This window comes from Lynx rufus, unplaced genomic scaffold (assembly GCF_022079265.1).
Source record: "Lynx rufus isolate CCGP_SWC_20201006 ecotype Redwood Valley unplaced genomic scaffold, mLynRuf1.p SCAF_16, whole genome shotgun sequence".
In the NCBI taxonomy this organism is placed as follows: Eukaryota; Metazoa; Chordata; class Mammalia; order Carnivora; family Felidae; genus Lynx; species Lynx rufus.
In genome coordinates this window covers 11,900,645-11,923,902 of record NW_025814830.1, presented here as the reverse complement: position 1 = coordinate 11,923,902, position 23,258 = coordinate 11,900,645, and the positions used below count along the sequence as shown (strand labels likewise).

Below are 23,258 nucleotides of genomic sequence, written 5' to 3'. Positions count from 1 at the left end.
CTGGGCCACTGGGGAGACCACTGGTCTAGTTGATTTCCTCTTCTACAGCCTCAGGTTCCTCATTTGTAAAATGGGATGACAGTGTCAGTCTCAGAAGGTTGTAAAGCTTTGCTGAGATTGTATTCCTAGTCCAGAGCCATCTCTTACTAAGTAACAGCTCTTATGTATTATAATTGTTCTTCTTCAATGTTCTCCATCTGGCCCAGAGACTGTCTAACTGTGGGCTGTGACATGACAGCCCTGAGCTCCCCCACACATTCACTCCCAGCCTCAGTGTCCCATCTGTGAAATGGTAGTCATAGGTTTTTGTGCCAGGGTTGTTTTGATGATTCCAGGAGATAATTCATGTTTAGTGTTCAGCACAGGGCAGGGTGCATAGTAAGCACTTAATAAATGTATCTTGTTTCTCTTAATAAGCCTTTGCTGCTTATATTTATTTACAGAGCAGAGCAGGGATGAGGTTAGTGTCCCTCCCGCCCTAATTTTTATTCACGAAAGATTAAATTGTGGCACATATGTAGTATTAGAGCCTGAGAAGAGGTGGTGCTGGCTGGCTGTCATCAGCCCCCTGCTCACCTTTCCCACACTCCCCCCCTCCCATACCAGCACATTCACTCTAGTGCTTTCTGTACCACTCCAGTGCTGCCAGCACTTGACTCTGTCTCAAAGCCATATTAGCCAGCTCCACATTGTGGGCCTGAGCTTCCTTGATGTCCTCTGGTGACTTTCCCTTGGGCACCATGAACTCAATGTATTTAACCTAAACTCCTTCTCCTCCCAGACCCAGTAGTCACCATCTCAGCAAATGGGCCAATACTGACCCAGTTGCCCAAGGCAGAAACTTGAGAGTTGTTCCTCTCCCCAGCCTTTCCAGGTCCAGCTGATGGGAAGAAGGATGCCATTTCATAGAAGCACCATTTCATTGGCCTGTTTTGGTCTCCCATCTCGTGGGCACCGAAAGTGCACCTTGGCCACTAAAGATGGCTTTTCTAATAAGGTTGAGTTGTTTCTTTTAGATCACCAAGGATTAATGTGTGTAAAACATTAGTAAGGGGCAGAGAAGACCCTATGGACTTGGCCTGACTGCAGTGGCCACAAGTGTAGCATAAAGGCCTGGTTTCCAGGGGGCCCATTTTTACCAGTGTGGATGAGTGGTCAGTTTCTTTCCCAAAAGTTACACCGTGGCAATGAATTGAATATCCTGTTTGGGAAGAAGGCCATCCTGAGCATTTGAGGCAGTGCACACAACAGAGAAGAGGCTGGAAAGGGAATTTATTACATCCCTGTGTAGGCTTAAATCTGTTGGCAGAAACCTGTCATTGTGATTTCATTTGATGATGGGAACCCATGATCTCAATCACATTTATGATGGCCACCAAATTTACCTAACTGTTTTTTTTTTAATTTATTTATTTTTGAGAAAGACAGAGTGTGAGCGGGGGAGGGGCAGAGAGAGAGGGAGACCCAGAATCTGAAGCAGGCTCCAGGATCTATCTGAGCTATCAGCATAGAGCCCAACACAGGCTCGAACTCACAAACTGCGAGATCATGACCTGAGTCAAAGTTGGACACTTAACTGACTGAGCCACCCAGGCGCCCCCTAAATGTTTTTTTTTAATATGAGGAAATAAAGCAGTGACTTAAAGAAATCCTGGTCTTAATTTTTAGTGACAACAGCACATGGTTTTTTAGCAGTCTGTGCGGAATGGTCTAAGAGTTAAACGTGAGCCTGTTTTTCAGAGATTGCAGTTGTCAGGTGGTAAATCAAAAATGGAATTTAGGATGCGTAGATACTGGCACCTTTTTTTTTTTCCTATAAAACACATTTCACCGATATATTTCAAATTTAGGTTTAAAAAATGACACAGGTTGGGGCGCCTGGGTGGCTTAGTCGGTTGAGCATCCAACTTCGGCTCAGGTAATGATCTCATGATCTCATGGTGGGTTTGAGTCCTGCATTGGGCTTTGTGCTGACAGCACAGAGCCTGCTTCAGATTCTCTGTCTCCCTCTCTTTCTGCCCCTCTCCTAGTCTCATGCTTGTTCGCTCCCTCTCTCAAAAATAAACGTTAAAAAAGTCTTTTTTTTTTTTTAACGTTTATTTATTTTTGAGACAGAGAGAGACAGAGCATGAACGGGGGAGGGTCAGAGAGAGAGAGGGAGACACAGAATCGGAAACAGGCTCCAGGCTCCGAGCCGTCAGCACAGAGCCCGACGCGGGGCTCGAACTCACGAACCCGCGAGATCATGACCTGAGTTGAAGTCGGACACTTAACCAACCGACTGAGCCACCCAGGCGCCCCAAAAAAGCCTTTTTTGAAATGATACAGGTTATGGTAACAGCTTGACCTTGATCTGTTTAACTCTAATAATCTAAATTAAATGTATTTATGTGGTGGTTTTTTTGTTTATTTTGGAGAGACAGATTGTGAGTGACAGAGGGGCAGGGAGAGAGAGGGATAGAGGATCCAAAATGGGTTTTGTGCCGACAACACAGAACGTTTGAACACGAGCCCTGAGATCATGACCGGAGCCAAAGTCGTACACGCAACCGACTGAGCTGCCCAGATGCCCCGAATGTATTTATGTTTTAATAAGAGAATTAAACAGTCATCTCCTTTAAAGTGTTTGTTTTTAGCTTTTAGAATGAGAATCTTTTGGACTAGTTCGTGCATTTGTGCTTTGTTTAAGACTGATACTGTTCTCATTGCTGAAGACTGTTCTGGTCATGGACTTACTTTTACTTTGCCTGTATGGGAATGGGTTGAATTTTGCTTTAAAAAAAGTTATGCAGCGATACACAACGCTTGTTGTAACATGTCAAACAATACAGATGTGTAAAGAAAATAACAGGTGCTGCCCTCCACTCTAAAATCCCTTCCCCCAAAGATAACCATTTATGCAGGCAGTGAGTATTTACGTATCCGCTGTTAGGTTTTGTAGATAAACACAATGGATATGCTTTCTGCCCTTGGCAATTTAGGTAGCTGCTCTCCCTTGCCTTTTTCTGTGCTTCTAAGGATGCACATATTGATTGTTTTCTTCATTCTCCCTCACCACTCCCCCAAAAAGGAGGGGTAGGGATCAAGTCACACATATTTGTAACTTGAGTTTCTCAATTGATGATACTCAAGTCATTACGTACAGATCCTACTCATTCTTTTTTTTTTTTTTTTTTTTAAGATTTTATTTTTAAGTAATCTCTGTACCCAACGTGGGGCTTGAACTTACAACCCTGAGATCAGGAGTCACATGCTCCACCGACAGAGCCAGCCGGGAGCCCCTGACTCATTCTTTTTAACAGCTAGACCCACATTCACATTCTTCAGTATGAAGAGGCCATGCTTTATTCCCCCATTCCCCTGTCACTGGACATTTAGGTTGTTTCTGGGATGTCTTTTATCTTTGCAAAAACACATCCAGTAAGCATTCTGGTACATCTAGTGGCTAAAAGTTCTTGGACCGTGAACAAAACAGAAGAGATCCTCACTCTCCTAGGGTGTACATTCTAGCTGGGGAGACATGCAATAAACAAGGTAATTTTAGATGGTTTAAGTCTTCTAGAGGAAATGACAGGCTGAGGGGATAGAGAGTGGCTGATAGGGCAGGCTGGTGGTGAAGAAGAGTTGGTTACATTACCTCAGATGGTACGGGAAGGCCTGCAGGAGCAAGAGGCACCAGCTGTGCCAAGAGCTGGGGGAAGAACATTCCAGGCAGCGGGAACAGCAAATGCAAAGGCCCAAAGGCGAGAACGAGTTAACTACAAAAACAGGATCGGTGTGGCTGGAGAAGGATGAAATCACATTTTTCAAGTTCATGCTACTTTAATTTTTGTAAAATAATAATAATAGCGCCTTATTTTTTTTTTAAAGTTTATATATTTATTTTGAGAGAGGGAAAAAAAAGCACAAGTGGGGAGGGGCAGAGAGAGAGGGAGAGAGAATCCCAAGCAGGCTCCACACTGTCAGCACAGAGCCTGACACGGGGCTTGAGCCCACTAACCATGAGCCCACAACCTGAGCTGAAGTCGGACGCTTAACCAGCTGAGCCACCCAGGCGCCCCAGCACCTTACATTTCTTAGTGCGTCGTCTATACTAGTTGCTCTTGTAAGCATGTCACACTTTTTCTCAGCCAGTCCTCACCAAAGTCCAGTGAAGTAGATAAGTTTATGGGACTCACTTTACAGATAAGGAGTCGATTCCGGACTCCAGACTCTACCCACATGCCACACTGCTGCTCTTCCCAGGCGCTGTTTACTAGGCTGAGGCAAGTTTGTGAAGTGGATTCAGCAGTTCCTTTCGAAGTTGTCTGACCTGCAAAGCACTGTGGACTATATTTAGTTTATCATTCACAGACAGCAGGGGTGGTCTGGGGATGCTGTGGCATCGTTTCTACTGACAGTAAGACATGAGGGGGTCACTTTCTGTCGGGATGTTTGGTTGGTTGTTTCAGAACTGAAGGCCTGTCCTCAAATAAGGCAAAGTTGACTGCTTGAGGCGTGGTGCTGAAGGAGAGTGAACAAGGGGAGGGTCCCATTTGGGTGAGCTTTGATGGGGAACTTGGGCTGGTAGGGTGTTTCTGAGCACCAGACCAGCATTTTTGACTGTTAAATATCAAATATGGTCCAGTAACTAAAAAGATGCCTGGCTCTGCAGGTGCCCTAGCACCCTGTTCCAGCCACCATGACTGTCCATTTTGACTTGATGTAGCCTGGCCTTGTGGGTTGTTAAATATGTTGAACGAAAGCCAGGCCTGGCTAGATGTGAAGACAGCGGTGGATGCATTTTCAGACCAGGAGAAATGTGGAGAACATCTTTATCCAGCCATCTATGAAACATTTTGTTCTACCCTAGCCTGTGTGCCAGGCACCGTGCCAGACGCTGACAGTATGGAGTTGAATGAGAAGACACTGGATGTCAGAGGTCTGCAACAACAATGTCCATTAGAAACCCACTGTGAGCTACCAACGTGGACCGTATACAGAATTTACATTTTTATAATGGCCAGTTAAAAGTAAAAAGAGGGGCACCTGGGTGACTCAGTCGGTTGAGCATCCGACTTCGGCTCAGGTCATGATCTCCGGTTCGTGAGTTCGAGCCCCGCGTCGGGCTCTGTGCTGACGGCTCAGAGCCTGGAGCCTGCTTCAGATTCTGTGCCTCCCTCTCTCTCTGCCCTACCCTGTTCTTGCTTTGTCTCTCTCTCAAAAATAAATAAACATTAAAAAAATAAGAGTAAAAAGAAATGGAAGAAACTAATTTTAATCGTATATTTTATTTGATCTAAAATATTATCATTTCATATGTAATCAGTGTAAAAATTATTGAGATGTTTTACATTTTCTTCCCACACTAAGTCTTCACAATACAAAGTGTATCTTACACCTTTAGTGCATCTCCATTCGCGCCAGCCACATCTCAGGTGCTCAGTAGCCACATGTGTTGGACAGCGTGGGCCTGGGGTATGAGACTCACGTAAATCAAGGGTGGTAGTTCACAGTGACAGATCAAAGATACTATCCCTGTTTTATCTTGGTGAATAAAGGTGGGTGAGTGATGAAAAGCATATTAATCACAGGCAGGTATAGCTAACCCCACAGCTGCCATCCATCAAAGGTGCCTTATGGGCCTGGAATTGTGCTCATTGCTCGACGTGTGTGACTTATGTTCTGAGGTTGCAGGGACTGGTTATCCCTGTTGTACACGTGAGGAAGCTGAGCTCTGGCAATGAGAGGCCACTTGCTCGAAATTAGGAAGTGATGGAGGCTAAATTTGAACTCTGGTCCAGAGACCATACTCTTAAATCTCTGTCGGATATGCTGTATTCGTGTTTGAGGGGGATGGGCTCTGAGTTTTGAGCAATAGAAGCCACAGGAAGGACTCATCACACAAAATGGATCCCCAGAGTTTGTCAGCAACGATCCTCGAGTTTATGTTGGTGCTGGGGTGCTGGTGTAGACCTGTGTGACTGACACTTGCACTCCTTACTTTGAGCTCCCGGTTTGGTGGAAACAGGTCTTATCTCCTAGGAAAGAGAGAGGACTTTGGAGACTGAGGAGCAGGGTGGGCAGGGACAGTGAGGGAGGCAAGAAAAGGGCCCAGCCTTTTGAAAGGCCATTCTAAACTGCTTCTTTGGGCACGAGGGCTCTTTTCTCCTACTGCTGTGGACTCTGTTCCCCGAGGCTGTGGCCCTCTGTGAGAGCTGTGTGGCATCTTCCAGTGAGCTCAGCAACAGCCGTACTTACCCAGCACGTGAATCTTGCCTTTGCTCTGATCAAAAGTGGCATTGCTGGATGGGGGGAATGGGGGGAGCGATGCCGCAGTGGTTCCCTCTTTCATCCATGAGAGTCATTGTTCTGGACTTCTAATTACTCTCCCGGTTCAGGGTTCCCCATCTCAGGGGCAGGATGAATCTGGACCTCCTACCCAAGTATGGCAGGTACTGGAGATTCTCAGTTTGCTCACGTCCCCAGGTAGTGGCCTGGTGCCAGTCCCTGTCCCCTGGTGGTGACTCATGAGGGTTTTAACCTCTCCACAACTCTCCTCTCTTGCTGCTGGACAGTGCCTGGTATGTAAAAGACACTCAGTAAGTGTCTGCTGGCTGAAGTAATGATCCTAGCCAGCATTCACCAAGCTCTTATTGTGTATAAAGGCCCTGCTCTAAGTGCTTTTCTTGTAATTTCTCATTTAAGCCTCAGAATGACTCGATGGGGTAGGTACTGTTATCATCCCCCTTTCCCTGATAGGGAAGCAGGTCCTGAGAAGTGCATGTCCTGAAGCTGGAGTGTCAAAGTCAGGATTCAAACCCAAGCCATTGGCTCCAGAGTCCAGGCTTTTTTTTTTTTTTAAGTTTTTTTTTTTTTCCAACGTTTTTTATTTATTTTTGGGACAGAGAGAGACAGAGCATGAACGGGGGAGGGGCAGAGAGAGAGGGAGACACAGAATCGGAAACAGGCTCCAGGCTCCGAGCCATCAGCCCAGAGCCTGACGCGGGGCTGGAACTCACGGACAGCAAGATCGTGACCTGGCTGAAGTCGGATGCTTAACCGACTGCGCCACCCAGGCGCCCCATAGTCCAGGCTCTTAGACACTCACTGTGCGGTCTCTTGTGGATGGACAGATGGATGAACGGGGTGGGCAAGCAGGACCATACGGACTAGTTCCAGCCTCTCCACTCCACGTGTGGTCTCTGTTCTCCTGTTCTGGGACAGCCCTGCTTCAGGTCTCAGGCCCCTTTGTGCCTGGAGGCTTGAACACCTCTCTGGGCACGAGATTTTTCTATGATTCTGGAACCTGCACTTCCCCTTTCTCTAACAAACGCTAACTGGATATTCAATATTGTTAAGGAATTCTTATTTTTTTAAAATGTGATAATGATACTGTGGTTCTGCTTAAGAAAAAAGTCCTGATCTTTAAGCATACATTCTGAAATACCTGTGAACTGTTAAGGTGTTCATGATTTGGTTCAAAATAATATGGGCAGGCCGAGAGTAGAGGGAGACTGTGTGTATGGGTGAATGAAGAGATGAAGTGAGATTGGCCACCAGTTAATAACTGTTGAAGCCGACCGATGGGGGATTATTATATTCTCTTTTCACCTTTGTATGTTTGAAATGTCTCATCCTGAAAAGTAAGAAATAAGGACAACAAAAGTCAGAATTTGTGTGTTTTGAGCTCAAGTGTAGGTGTGGGGAGTTCCCTGCCCCTGCCCAGTCCACTTGTATGATAAAAACAGGGTTTTTTGCGAGCCCCGCGTCGGGCTCTGGGCTGATGGCTCAGAGCCTGGAGCCTGTTTCCGATTCTGTGTCTCCCTCTCTCTCTGCCCCTCCCCCGTTCATGCTCTGTCTCTCTCTGTCCCAAAAATAAATAAACGTTGAAAAAAAAAATTAAAAAAAAAAAAAAAAAGGGGGCGCCTGGGTGGCGCAGTCGGTTAAGCGTCCGACTTCAGCCAGGTCACGATCTCGCGGTCCGTGAGTTCGAGCCCCGCGTCGGGCTCTGGGCTGATGGCTCAGAGCCTGGAGCCTGTTTCCAATTCTGTGTCTCCCTCTCTCTCTGCCCCTCCCCCGTTCATGCTCTGTCTCTCTCTGTCCCAAAAATAAATAAACGTTGAAAAAAAAAAATTAAAAAAAAAAAAAAACAGGGTTTTTTGGTTTTCTTGTTGGTGTTTTCGTTACAGGAGTCAGTGGTTGGCCCAAGGCTTTGGAAACCCCTTAGGTAAAGTGTCCAGGAGCAGTGAGGACTCTGGAAGGTTCCAGCGGCCGCACGCTTCCCCGGCTGCTCTGAGCGCCGGCTGCAGTGGCATCGGCTCTGTGAGTCAGTTTCCAGAGGTCCTGCTTCCCTGAGAAATGTCTCCCTGCAGCACCTTGACCGTGGGGCCCCTCCCACATTTTTTCCAAAGACATGTTTCAACAGGAGGCATCAGATCCTCCCCCAATCCTCCCCTCAGGACAAACCTGCACCCAATCCTTCCTTTGATGGGTCTCTGTTAAAGCCCCACATGGAACCAGAATCCGGCATTTGGTTTGCCTCTAGCGCTGCAGTGGGAGGCAGGGAAGGTGCCCCCTTTCAGTTCTGACTTTTGCCAACAGAAGGAAAGGGGCAAGATGCAGCTTGTGACAGACAGACGGTGCCTGGGACCTGATGGTATTCCTTTTCAAGCCTACGGTTAGAACTCCTTCATGACACAAGAGTAGAGAGGCCCCTGTCGCATTTGTTCTTTTGGGGACTCTCACTTAGCCTGAATCCTTGTGTAGAAATGGCAGGAAAAGAGGACACCCTTGTTTGGGGGTTTCTGCTTGGTGTTTGCCTCCCAGGTGGTTAGAGATGGTTGTTGTGAACCTGCTCTGGCTCTGGTCCTGCTAGAGGCTGGCATGTTCCAGCTCAGGATGAGTTCTTTTCTCCGGTGCCCCGTGTCTCTACACCACATGCTTGGTTTGTGGGCAGGGGAGGCAGGAGAGCCCCTGCCTCAAACCCCTGCCCCCAGCATTCTCTTCGGTTCTGCCCTTTCTTTTTCTTTCAAAGGCTCTGAGGTGAGCCCAGTGTGGAGAAACCACTAGGAGCGCTGTCACCAACTTAGCTTGATTTTCCCGTGTTTCCAGTGTAGACCTGCACGTGTGGGATCTGAGGGTGCCAAACCCCAAATAGTGACTCTACATCTGATTTTTCAGCTTACTCATTCAGCAGGTGTTCACTGAGCTGAGCAGTCCTCCAGGAACTGGGAATGTGGCAGTGAGCAAGACAGACAAGCTTCTCCCCTCCTCGGGCTGTCCTTCAAGTGGGGGGGTTCAGACAGTAAACAAGAGGGTAGTAAGTGCTAAGCAGAAGAATTTAAGCAGGGAAGGGGGATATGAAGTATTAGGTTGGTAGAAGGTGTTGTGTTGAGGTTTTAGACGGGAGGGCCAGAGATAGCCTCCCTAGGAGGTGACTTGAGTACAGGCCTGAAGGAGGTGAGGCAGTGTCAGCAGTGGGGGTGTCAAGGCAGAGGGAGCAGCCGGTGCAAAGGCCCTGAGACATGGGCCTGGTAAGATTGAGGAGCTCACAAGGAGGCCCGTGTGGCCAGAGCAGGAGATGAGGGCAGAGAAGTGACAGGCTTGCTGATCTTGTAGGATCTGGTACAAGTGTGTCTTTTCTCTGAGATGGGGAGATATTGCAGGGTTGATTGATTTATTAAATTTCATTAAATTTTGAAAAGTGGCCACATGTGCATGAAACCGAAGGCGCAAAAGTAAGACAGTCACCTCCCTTGCTCAGAGGCCACCACCATTCCAGTTTCTTGCTGGTGACCAACTTCTTGACACTGCATTATTGGAGTGAGTTCCCTGGCTTGTATTAGGTTGAGCCATATGAAATTACCTTTTTGCCGTCCAAGAATGTGTGAATATTGGCAATTTTATGAGGTTCGGTGTAATAGCTTCCTTTGCACAGCCTGAGAAATCTGACCAGTGCTTTCCTGCTGCCGGGGTTAGTGGTCAGAGGCCAAGACTCCCCTCCCCCTTTCTGTATCCCACACTGCTCTTTCAGTGACCAGCCCAACAGTGTCAGCAGTGCCAGCAAATGCAGAACCCCGGCCCCACCCACAGCCCCCTACCCAGTCTTGCTATTAAGCCTGATTAGAGGCTGCCTCTTCCTGCTGGGACCGTACCTGGGGGTGGCGTTTGTCATTCTTTGGCTTTCTGCATCTTGGTGCCACCAGTTTTGAAATCACAGATAACTCCCAGAGGGAAGGGCAGCCCTGGACTCTTGCCAGATGTTTGGCATGACTCACATGGTGGGGGTGCTCTCCGGGGCCGGCAGAGCTTGTGGGCATTCTGGATCAGTAACTGGGCAGAGTAGCTGGCAGAGTGTCCGTGGGGTATCTGCTGGGGCTGCGGAGGTTCAGGCTGCGGGAGGAGGTCTGAGGAGTGATGGAGAAAGGCCTCAGCCCCTCCTGTGTGTCGCATCCCTGCACTGACCAGGACAGTCTCACGTGTCTAGAAGCCCCAGGGCCCTGGGCTGGGTTCTGGGTGTAGTAACATAAAGGTAAAGGAGTTCTGGATCCAGCTTTGGAGGAGCTCCGTTAGGAAGTCGTGTCAGTTGGTATGCCTTTGGTTGCAAACAATAGTAATAGCAACAAAAGCAGCACCGAATAGGTAATTTATATAATGTATACCCTGTGCTAGGCACTGTGCTAGGTAGGCACATCCCACAGAGTGACTCATCCAGACCTCCCAACAATCCTGTAAGAGAAGTATTCATTTTATTCCTCTTTTGCAGATGAGGCAGCTAAATTTAAATAACTTGCCCAAGGTCACACAGCTAGAGAATGGTAGTGACAAGATTTGGACCCAAGGACTCTTGACTCCAGAGGCCTTGCTCTGAAATGACTTGTGTGCTTCTGCAGTGGTTCTCAAACCTTAGCAGACAGCAGAATCCCCTGGAATGCTTGTTAAATTACAGATTGCCAGGCCCCACCAAGAGTTTCTGATTCAGTAGGTCTGGCTTGAGAATCTGCATTTTTAACAAGTACTCAGGTGCTACTAGGTGCTCCTGGGCCTGAGAGGACATCTGGAGTACCACTGATCTATTGCAGTAGGAAACCCAGATGAAATTGGCCTGAAGTCAGATTTATGATCTCATGCAACAAAGAAGCCCATAGGTTGGCGCCACCTTAATTGATTGACTAAGCACTTCCACAGTGCCTGTAAGCAAGCCCTCTGTTGTGTCACTCTGCCATCCTTGGTTTGTCTCCTGTGTCCTCAGACTCTCCTCATGGCGACAAGATGACTGCCACAGCTCCAGCTGTCACATCCCGACAAGGCTGCATCTAGTAGTAGAAAGAGGGCATCTATTTGTCACTCAATGTTTATCTCTAACAAGTGAGGAAACTTTTCCTAGATACTCTGCCTCTCAGATTCCCCTCATATCTCATTGGCCAGCATTGTGGCACGTGACCACACCTGGGCAAATCACAAGTAAGAGCCGATCATGATGTAGTCTCAGGGCTGAGGCTGGAACTGTCCTTACCTGAAGCACATGACTGCTGGGAAGAGAGTGGCTACAGGAATAAAATTGGAGTACTGTTTTTTTTTGTTTTTTTTTTTTTAATTTTTTTTTTTTTCAACGTTTATTTATTTTTGGGACAGAGAGAGACAGAGCATGAACGGGGGAGGGGCAGAGAGAGGGAGACACAGAATCTGAAACAGGCTCCAGGCTCTGAGCCATCAGTCCAGAGCCTGACGTGGGGCTCGAACTCACGGACCGCGAGATCGTGACCTGGCTGAAGTCAGACGCTTAACTGACTGCGCCACCCAGGCGCCCCTGGAGTACTGTTTTTTGTTTTTATGTGTTTTTTGTGTTTTTTTTGTTTTTTGGTTTTTGGTTTTTTTGAGTACTGTTTAGGAAAGGACTTGGAGAAAGGGATGGAATTGGTAGGCAAACACCTGGGTCTGCTGCAGAAGTTAGTAAAACAAAGTGGAAGCATTGCACTCATACATTTTCATGTCATTGTACTGACCCGCTTTGTTTTATAGTTACCTGAATCAGGACATCACTTTTGTTCTCTACTAATGTCCACCTTCGAGAAGATGTACGCAGAGTCCCTGTGCTGTAGGAGCTGTCGGTCTTATCGAGAAACCCAATATTTTTTTTGAAAATCGAGGCAAACCCAAGCTGAGTGATGAGGCAGCAGTCTGAGGGGCAGTGTGCATGTGTTTGAGAGCATTTTCTCTGCTCAGAAACACTTGGCTCTCCCTCCTCTCTCTGCTCTTGACCAGTTGCTGTTCAAAGTGCTCCTCGCAGAGGCTCAGTTTCCCCTCCTGAGGACTGGCTCGGAAGGTGGTTGTATGGATGAAAGGAGAGGATGCAGGTCAGGTGCTTACCCCCGTTGCCGGCACGTGGTTGCTCACAAATATGATCTCTGCTATTAATACATGAGATTTATTAATTGAATAATTAAATTACTATTTAATGATCCCGCCCCCTCCTTCTAACAGCCTGTGAAAGTGACCATTCATTTTGCAGACTGAAGTTTCCTGTGGATGCCGATTAGTCCCACTTACGGACAGACACAGTGTAAAGTTACTGCCCTGCCAGACTACAGAGGGACTGAGGAATGGAGCGTGGGCTTGAGCTGAGGTGGGGCTGGTAGTGATACTGACCTCCTAGGTAGTTGGGTGGATGCCGTGCATTAAACTATGTAAAGCACTTGGAATGCTGCAGTCCTGGCCCCCAGTGATCACTTAATACACACCGTATAGGTGGTCCTTGGACGGGTCAGGGGTTAGGGGCACTGACCCCCTGCACAGTTGAAAATCTGAGTATAACTTTTGACACCCCCAAAACTTAACTACTAATAGCCTACCATTGACCTGAAGCATTACTGAGAACGTACACCTATTTTGTATATTGTATGTATTTTATATGGTATTCTTACAGTAAAGTAAGATGGAGAAAAGAAATGTTATTGAAAAAGTCATGAGGAAGAGAAAATACATTTATAGTACTGTACCATAAGAACTACATAAATGGAGCTGCACAGTTCAAACCCATGTTCAAGGGTCAGTGGTATTTTTTTGTGGGTGAAAAGGGCAGCAAGAATCTTTATTTTTCTTCCCTTCAGCTGCCCACAATTACCCCTTATTTTAAGGTATAAGCGGAATCTGATTGAATCTGAAGGCAGAATGTCATGACTATAGCTGATAGTTGTTGAGCATTTTTTGTGGGTTAGGCTAAGTGTTCCCCCATACAGAGCTCACCAACTCACACACATCCCATTTTACAGATGTGGCAACTGGGACCCAGTTGGGGCAGGGGGGGGCAGTCTCTCATCTTGAAAGGGGATCTGGGTGTAGTGGTTAAGAACTGGAAACCCAGAGTCGCTGTGCTGGGATTACCTCTCTGCCCCACCACTTTCTTGCTATGTGATCTCCACGCTGTGACTTCTCTATTTCTGAACTTTCTCACTTGTGAAGTAGCAATGATAATAGTACATCCTAGGAGGGTAGCTGTGTGGGCTAGGGGAAATAACTCCTAGGGAGTGCTTAGAAGGGTGCCTTGTGCAGAGTGAGCACCCAGGTTCTGGTGGTTGTTAATATCAGGCAAAGCCATTCCGGCCTGTGCTTCCAAAGCTGGCCGGAGGGGCCCAGAGGCGGTGCTTAATCATTAAGCTACATTGCCTCTGCCTCTGCCTGAGTGAGCAGACCGGGAGTCCGCACCGGGAACGGAGCCCACCTTTGGATTGTGAGGTTGTGAATGAAGCGGGCAGGTGCCAGCCCAGGGCAGGGGAGGCTGTGGGCACGGATCCAGCCCTGGCTCAGTCAGTGAACAGGTGGCCCGTTCCTGGATCAGCAGTAACAGGCGAGCCGTCTTTGTTACCTTGGAGCTTTCTCTTAAGCCCATTCAGGCTCCTCAGACCACGTGTCTGGTGAGTAAGGAGTCCTTTTTTTTTCCCTCCCCCAAAGGGGCTGCTGGCGAAACAGTCCTCTTTGGGAGCACGCCTGTTTGCGCGGAGCTCCTCGTGGGGGAACTCCAGTGGCTGGCGTGTTCCCGCGGCTATTGAATAAGTCGCTGTTAGGAGCTGGCACGGCAGGTTCCCGTTTCCGCATTCCAGACACCCACAGTAGGCCGAGCGGGGGAGCGGGGGAGGCACCGGCCGGGGGCAGCCTGCAGAGCTCGGGCAGGTGGCCTTGCCAGTCCCGGCTAGTCACCTGCCAGCTCTGTGATCAGGGCTGCGCTCAGGACGTCTCTTGGGTGAGTGATGTTTGCTAAGTTTGGTAGTAACTTGTAGAGGAGAGAAAGGTAATGATGTGTTTCTTCTTTTCGGGAATTAGACTGGTGGCTTTTTTGTTTTCTTTTCCTCCCCTCCTCTGGCATGAAGTGTTTACCTGTCTGCTCCTAACTGTGAAGAACGGTGGGCGGAGTGTCGAGGGAGTGAGAAGAAAATGGAGGATATTTTCTCCCTGGAGAAGGAACCAATTGGTGGATGTTGAGCTCCTGTGGGATGCAAACTTCTGTGCCAGGGGCTCTGGGACATCCCGGCCTGGTACAGGGGAGCTGTGTGATCTCAGGCAGGTTCCTTTCCCTCTCTGGGCCTCAGTTTCCCCATCTGATGAAAGGGGAAGTAGGAGCAGTACCCACTCATCTTTCCAGTGAATCGTTATGTAAAGTGCTCACAGCCTGGGCAGGGAGTCGTCCTCAGTCGTCCACAGCTAGCCCTGTGCCCCTGCCCCCCCAAATTCCCTGGCCTTATCTTTGACTTCTCAACTGCTGGCCGCACTCCAGCTGCTCAGGCCTCCTTCTGTTCCTCCCTCAGGGCCTTTGCCCTGGCTGTTCCCTTGGCCTGGAACACTTCCCCCAGTCTCCCCAAGACTCCCCACCCCCTTTCAGGTCTCTGCTCAGATGTCACCCTCTCCGTGGGGCCTCTGTCCCTATTAAATAGCACTTTCTCCACCACTCTTAGTCCTTCACTGTGCTTTATTTTTCTTCATGGCATTTATTACTACTTGACATACTTGTTTATTATCTGCCCCTCCCCCCCACCTGTAGGCTCCATAAAAGGGCAGGGACTTTGGTCTCTATTCTTGTAGAGCAGTTCCTGGCATGTGGTAGGTGTGGGATAAATTATTTTATGAATAAATTTATGATATCAGGTGCAACATTGTCCGAGGATGGATGACTGTCCCCATTTGGGGTTTGAGTTAGAATGCCCCCAGACCTGCAGCTGTGGGGGAAGGTGGCATTCCCACTCCCTCCCTTTGATTCTCATCAGGCCTGTCTGAGGCATCTGGCTTCCTGTCCCTCATCCCCTGCAGTCTGGAGAAAACGGGGCCTGCCAGTGGCTCATCCGGGCAGCCTGGATTCATGTGGCTGGGATCAGACAGCCTTGGCCCTGGTGAGAGTTGAGGCTGCGTGCAGGTTAAATCGGGTGGGGAAAGCTTTGTCCAAGACACTGCCCGCACGTGCGCACACCTGCGTGTATCTGGAGAGCCCACTTAATCGCCAGGTCCTGTTCAGTGTTCCCGCAGTAAGGTCAGGGAATGCCTTGGAAATCAGAATTAACTGGCCAGGCATGGTTTATTGGTCTTCCCTGCTTTAACAGGCAATAATTCTCGTTCGGGGGCTGAACGCATTGTAATTAAATGGCGAACTCGGAGAGTGTGTCGTGGCTGATCCCACCTCGTCAGTGCTCTGGCTCCGGGTGTCGGCAGTTGGTTCTGTAAAAGTGTCCTGGGCGGGGCTTCCCCAGGCTCTGCGGAGTGAGGTCAGTGGCCCTCTCAGATTTCTCCGGATGACATGAGACACCGAGGCACCGAGGTGCTGATGGACTGCCGGCTGCATCATGCACTGCCACACCTTTGGGCCTGAATGTGCCAGGTGTCCAAGGAACTGCTCCTCCAGCAGTTAACTGTGCCCTTTGAGCCCCAGGGGCAGTGGTGCAGTTTCAGTGCCCTTCCTGAAAGACCGTGGCTCTTCATGCTCAAGTCCCAGCACTGCCTGCACTCTGGGCACAGTGCTTACCTTCTCCGGGCCTCTGTTTCCTGATCTGGAAAATGGGAATAATTAATAATTCCCACATTAGATGAGAAGTTCAGGCGAGATCAGGTGACCTAGTCAAGCACTGTATCTGGTGCATAGAGAGCACTCGCTACTTGGGGGTGATGATCATGAATTAACTCCAAGCTCCTCTTCAATTTTTTTCTGTCCCTAGTTTGTGGACTCCTCTCTGCCCCACCCCCATGTCAGCATCCTCCCACAGTCCTTCACCCATAGTAACGATCAAGTACTTATGTGCGTATCTTTCTACCTTTTCTCCCATGGTTATATAATCCTGTGGAGAGAAATAGTATCCTACAAGGGATAATATTACCCTCATTTTCTTGCATTTTGCTTTTTTAAGAATATTTTATTTTTGAGAGGGGGGGAGAGGGAGAGAGGGAGGGAGAGAATGTGAGGGAGGGGCAGACACACACACACACACACACACACACACACACACACACACACACACACACACAGAATCCAAAGCAGGCTCCAGGGTCTTAGCTGTCAGCACAGAGCCCAGTGTGGGGCAGGAGCCCACGAACTGTAAGATCATGACCTGAGCCAAAGTTGGATGCTTAACCAACTGAGCCACCCAGGTGCCCTGCATTTTGTTTTTCTAACATGGCAAAACCATATAGATATGCCTCCAGATTCTCAGGTAGCACTCAGATTTGCTCTTTTTGATAGCAAAAGATGTGTGTAACACATGGTGGTGTGGGTGTACCATAATTAATTTGGCTAGACCATCACTGATGTGCATTCCCTTTGTTTCTGTTTTTTTTTTCAAATTATTATTTTTATTGATAGCCTTCTTTAATTAGTTTGCAGGCGTCCAACCTGCTTAGCCACCTTGTTAACTTAAGCTCTAAGCCTTTGAAAATGAGTATGAAATAGTATTAGTATAATGATACCTCTTGCCCAGATAGAAGATGTGTTTTCTGAGGGTTCTCACCAGGTCCAGCACAGTGTTGAACTTTCTACTTTAAATGCTTTTTAATTATAAAAGTAAGTAATAGATTCATCACCCTTAATACGGGTTAGTTGTGTTTAATGAGTACTCATTAACAAAATAACAGAAGGTTCATATTTTTTTTCATTTTAAGGATCTTTGTTATCAATATGCAAGAGATTTTGTTGGGATCTTTGACCGATGGGCACATTTCCTTTTTAGGTGGCACTTTAATTATGGGATATATTTGGCTTTGTGAAACTTGTACAGTGGTGTGCCCAGATACAGGTTTATTCTAGTTCTCTATTGCTACATAACAAGGCACCCTAAAACTTAAATGCCTTAAAATGACAGACTCTGCTTTACTGAGGCTCATGCGGATGGCTCTTCTCCTGGGCTTGACCAGAGTTTCTTACGCTGCAGCAGACAAAGGGTAGATGGAGCTGGAGCACTCAAGGTATTTCGGCCACATTGTGCCTTGGAGATGGCTGGGCCCCTCTTTCTGTAGTCTCAGGATCTCTTCTTCCACGTGGCCTCGCCAGCCAGTAGCTGGACTTACAACATGGCAGCTCAGGGCTTCTGATGAGCCTTCGTAAGGCATAGTCCAGAACTGGCCCAGCTCACTTTCAGCCTCATTCTGTTGACTAAAGTGAGTCACAGGTCAGCCCAGATTCAGTGTGGGAGGGACAGTGGAAGACTTGAGTTCCGAGAGATGTGCCCACTGGGGGTCATCTTCAGAGACTACGACAGCCTTCGTTTTCTCACGTAAGGAGAGGTGCAGAGGTTAGCAGGGAAAGGTGGTGCTGCAGCTTACCATCTCTCCGGTGTCCCAGGCTCTTCTTTATCTGCACTGCTGCTGCCCTTAGCCTCGTAGCGAGAAGAAGGCTGTTCCATCTCCAGCCCCACATCCTTGTCACAGGCAGGAAGCAGCAAAACTCTTAAGGAAGGGAGACAGTACCTCTATTGTAGGACACCAAAGCCTTCCCTGAAATCTTTAGCTGACTTCTGCTTGTGTCACTTTGGCTAGAGAACTCCATGACGTGACCACCCCTAGCTACGGGGAAGTCATGGAAATGCAGTTTTTAAATTTGGACTTAACCACCACCCTAAATGAAGGGTCAGTATTGAAGAAGGGAGAATGGACATGAGAGGAGGCATCTAGAAGGGGTCTGTTCAGACAGCTAGAGAAGTGGTGAGGTGGCATCTTGTATTCGTTTATCATCTGTTCAGTAAGTACTTGGGATGAGCAGTGCACCAGGCTTCTTACAGAGGCTGCAAGTATGAGGGAAGGAAGCACAGCTGGGGGTTAAACTGACCAGGATCATTTGTAGGCCTTCACTAGATCATTGCTCAGCTCACGGCTGTCCTCCATGTACATGTTAGAAGTTAGACTAGTGAGAATCATAATAACCAGTCTCATTAAGGGCTTCTCTTGTGTAGAGGAGCTGTGAACCAACCCATTCAGTCTTCACAGTGGCCCCATGAAGTAGGCACTGTGATCACCCTTCCTTTTCTGATACAGAAAGAGAGGCACAGAGAAGTTAAATAACCTACCTGCCTACTTACCGCAGCCAGGAAGTAGTGCAGTCGACGCGTGATCTCTGGTGGTCTGGCTCCGGAGTCCGTGAACCACTGCGCTGTATTGTGTGAGTTCGTTATAGGAAACATTTCTTGTTGAAATGAATATTTAAGTGATGGCAGAACAAAACATGAAGCAGAAACCACCTACTACTTCATCCCCTCCGCTCCTACCTCCTGCCTCATTGGTCCCATATGTCAGTAACTTGGTGTACATGCTCCCTCACCTCTTTCTAAATATATTCCATTTTTTTGAAGATGGCCTTTGGGCACGCAAAATCAGATTAATCGGAATCCTTGGTGCATGAAACACTGGTTTTTTGGCTCATGCAAAATTGTCTGTTATAATTAACAGTAGGCTATTAGGACATTTTAATGTCCAAGGAATTTAATGCCCAGGAATTAGGACATTTTAATAACACATGAACCTGTGTGGTACTTCCCATTCCATACCTTGCCTCCTGTCCCAGAGGTGACCACCATCTTGAGTTTTTTATTTATCATTCTTTGTCTTTTATTTATCATTCTTTTTGAACTTTATGCAAATGATACTGTACTGTATATAGTTTGGTGGGACTTGCATTTTTCCCATAGTATTGTGAATCTAAGCGTGATCCAGACTATTTTTGTATAGCTGCAGTTCATTCTGGTTTTTTTGCTGCTATATAATATTCCACTGGCTGAATGTACCACATTTTTATGTTAGTTATTTGCATGCCAATGAACATTTCATTAGTTTCTAGATTTTTTGCGATTCATGGGCTACCGTGAATGTTGTTACACATGTTTCCTAGCATGTATTGACATGAATTTCTTTTGGGTGTTACTAGGCACGAGATTGGCGGGTCGTAGGATGTGAGCATCTTTGACTTCGCCAAATACTGTCAGACTGGTCTCTGAACGTTGCCACCAAGGGCTTGGTTTGGTAAAACTTTTTTATTTTTTGCCAGATATGAAATGAAATCTCATTGTGGTTTTGATTATACTCCTCTGAAGACTGATAAAGCAGAATATCTTTTATCTTTCTTCTCCTGGATAAAACTTGCTCATCACTTTGCGGCATTTTAGTATTGATTTGTAGGTGTTCTTTTTTTTTTTTTTTTTTCCCCAGAGAGAGAGCTTGCATGAGCAGGGGAGGGACAGAGGGAGGGAGAGAGAGAGAGAGAGAATGAGAGAGAGAATCTTAAGCAGGTTCCATGCCCAGTGCAGAGCCCAACACAGGGGGGCTCAATCTCACAACCCTGAGATCATGAACTGAGCAGAAATCATGAGTTGAACACTGAACTGACTAAGCCACCCTGGTGCCCCTGTAGGTGTTCCTTATATACGCTCGACCCTTAAACAGTGTGGGAGTTAAGGGCACATACCTACCCACATAGTTGAAAATCTGTATATAACTTTTGACTCCCTAGAAGCTTAACTACTAATTGTACTGTTGACCAGAAGCCTTACTGATAGTGTCAACAATTAACATGTATTTTGTATGTTATACATATTATGTACTATATCCTTAAAGTAAACTGGAGAAAAGAAAATGTTTTTGAGAAAATCATAAGGAAGAGAAAATACATTTATAATACTGTATGAACTATGTAAATGGACCTGCATAATTCAGACCTGTGTTGTTTAAGAGTCAGCTGTGCTCTGGTTACTAATCCCGAGGCAGCAGCCTATTTAACCTAATTGAAAATGTGGTTCTCATGTCATTATTTCCTTGGTTGTTCCCACCCGTTTACCCTCTCCCCAGCTCCATGATAGCTCTTTGTGTATCTGCAAGCTCACAGTGATTCTTCTTTGGAATAGTTCTCAATTTATGGACGTTTTTATACATTTGTATAGATATAGGACTTGTTCCACTCACTCTGAATGGTCTTTTGATCCCAAGTGTATCAGGATTAGGTTCAATTGCATATGATAGAAAACCATATATAAAACAGAATACAATGGTCTAAGCAAGATAGAAGTTTCTTTCTCTATTACATAAAGGAGCCCAGTGATATAAGCAGGCCAGGGCTACATTCTTATTTTGGACGCAGGCTCCTTCTTCCTCTTGGATCTATCATCCTTGTCCTGCCACCTCATGATTCAATATGGCTACTCAAGCTCCAGCCATTGCATCCCAGCCAGCAGGAAGGAAGGAATGAAGATGGGCACCCCTGTCTTTTTAAAAAGACTTAATGGAAGGGCGCCTGGATGGCTCAGTCAGTTAAGTGTCTGACTCTTGATTTCGGTTCAGGTTATCATCTCACAGTTTGTGAGTTCAAGCCCCGCATAAGGCTCTGCACTGACAGTGCGGAGCCTGCTTAGGATTCTGTCTCCCTCTCTTTCTGCCCCTCCCCCCACTTGCTCTCTCTGTCTCTCTCTCAAAAATAAATAAACTTAAAAAAAAAAAAGACCTAATGGAAGTTGCACACGATAATTCTACTTATATGGACTCTTGCTCAGAACTTAGGGTACAATACATAGTTGCAAGGAGTCTGGGAAATGTAGTCTTTATTTCACATGCCCTTGTCCTTAGCTAAACATCAGATTCTGGGGGCACCTGGCCTGGCTCAGTCAGTGGAACATGGCATTCTTGATCTCAGGGTTGTGAGTTCAAGCCCCACGTTGGATGTAGACATTACTTAAAAATAAAATCTTTAAAGATCAGATTCTGCTAAGTTAAAAGGGGAGACTAAACATTGGATCAGGCAGCCAGAGGCTTTACTAGTTCTGAAGTGTTCCTTAAAAATGGCTCTTTTTTTGTTTTTTTTTGGTTTTTTAACGTTTATTTTTGAGAGAGCACAAGTGGGGGAGGGGCAGAGAGAGCCGGAGACGGAATCTGAAGCAGGCTCCAGGCTCCAAACTGTCAGCACAGAGCCGGACGCAGGGCTTCAACCCACGAACTGCAAGATCATGACCTGAGTTGAAATTGGTGCTTAACCAACTGATCCACCCAGGTGCCCCTCCCTAAAAATGGCTCTTAAAGGAGCTGCCAGGCACTAGGATGGTACCTGAAGGTCATGTCGCTTTGGTTCTTTGATTTATTACACAAATATTAATCGAGCACCTGTTTTGTACAGATGCTGTTTTGGGAGCTGGGACGACTGTAGTGAACAAAACAAATGAAATTTCCACCCTCATGGAGCTTACATTATAAAAGGGAAGACAGAGAGTAAAGAAAGACATATATAGTAAGTCCAAAAGAGGTAATCGGTGTGAAAAAAAATGAAGGTGGGTACATGCAATGAGAATAAGTAGCATCTGATGCTATTTAATTAAATCTCCCCCCAATTTTTTTATTTAAAAAAAAAATTTTTTTTAACGTTTTATTTATCTTTGAGATAGTGAGAGACAGAGCATGAACGGGGGAGGGTCAGAGAGAGGGAGACGCAGAATCTGAAACAGGCTCCAGGCTCTGAGCTGTCAGCACAGAGCCCGACGCGGGGCTCGAACTCACGAACCGTGAGATCATGACCTGAGCCGAAGTCGGCCGCTTAACCGACTGAGCCACCCAGGCGCCCCACCCCCCAATTTTTTTAATGTTTATTTATTTTTGAGAGACAGGGCAAGCGGGAGAGGGGCAGAGAGAGGGAGTCACAGAATCTGAAGCAGGCTCCAGGCTCTGAGCTGTCAGCACAGAGCTCGATGTGGGGCTCGAACCTATGAAGCATGAGATCATGACCTGAGCTGAAATCAAGAGTTGGATACTCAACTGAGCCACCCAGGTGCCCCTTTTCAAAACATGTTTTAAGGTTATTTAAGTAATCTCTACACATGCTCCTCCTACTGAGCCAGCCAAGTGCCCCTATTTAATTAAATTTTGAAGACTTTTGGTGCTGTTTGAGAGAGTGGGGTTAGGGAAGGCCTCTTTCAGAAGATGGCATTGGAGCAGAGGTGAAGAGAGGGAGTCGCAGAGCCATGTGGGTATCTGGGGGAAGAGCATTTGGGTGAAATAAGGGCCAGTGAGAGGTTCTGAGGTGAGAAGGTGCCTGGCATGCTTGAGGAACTTCAGAGTGCCTGCAGGGCTGGAGAGTGGTGAGTGAGGGAGAGATGGGGCGGTGGCCGGGGGCGGGGGGGGGGGGGAATGAGAGGGGTGATGGGGGCCGATTGTGTGGGGCCTTGGGGCCACAGTGAGGACTTTGGCTTTACCCAGACTGACACGGAGCTGCAGGAGGAAGATGTCATCTGATCATTAGCCCTTGGCGGTGAAAGTAATCACGAGCTGCTTTCTCAGCCACCCTCTCGGTTTAATCACCTCTAGACACTGTTTGAGAAAAGTCAATAATAGCTTCAGCTCTTCTTAGCTCATGACCACTCTGGGTTTATTTGTATAGGCTGCTGCCCACCCCCACGGGATTATTTTATAGTTAAATAGTTCAGTTTTTATCTATGAAAGATAAGATTTTTAAGGACACAGTGACAATATCATGGCCATGATTAAGGTAACTAACAATAATTGCTTGACATCATCTAGCATCCAGTACATTTCAGATCCTCTCATAAAAGTCTTAGAATTGTTTTGTTCCAATCAAGGTCCACTGTGGGATTTGGTTCACATGCTTGTTAAGTGTCATTTAATCTGTGGGTCCCCCCGCCATCCCCGTTTTTCCCCCCCTTTTTTCTTGGATAGTTTATTTGTTGAGAAAAGCCGCGTAATTTGCCCTGTAGATCTCCCACAGCCTGTGTCTGGGGTTGTATTTCTGTGGTGGTGGCTAACAAGTTCTTCTGTCTCTGTGC

General features: G+C 47.1%; 1 protein-coding gene across 2 annotated transcripts in view; it reads left to right on the top strand.

Moving 5' to 3' along the window:
- The window catches only part of SIPA1L3 (signal induced proliferation associated 1 like 3), a 240,854-nt gene that overhangs the window by 1,355 nt on the left and 216,241 nt on the right, over window positions 1-23,258 (top strand). The window lies entirely within an intron of this gene.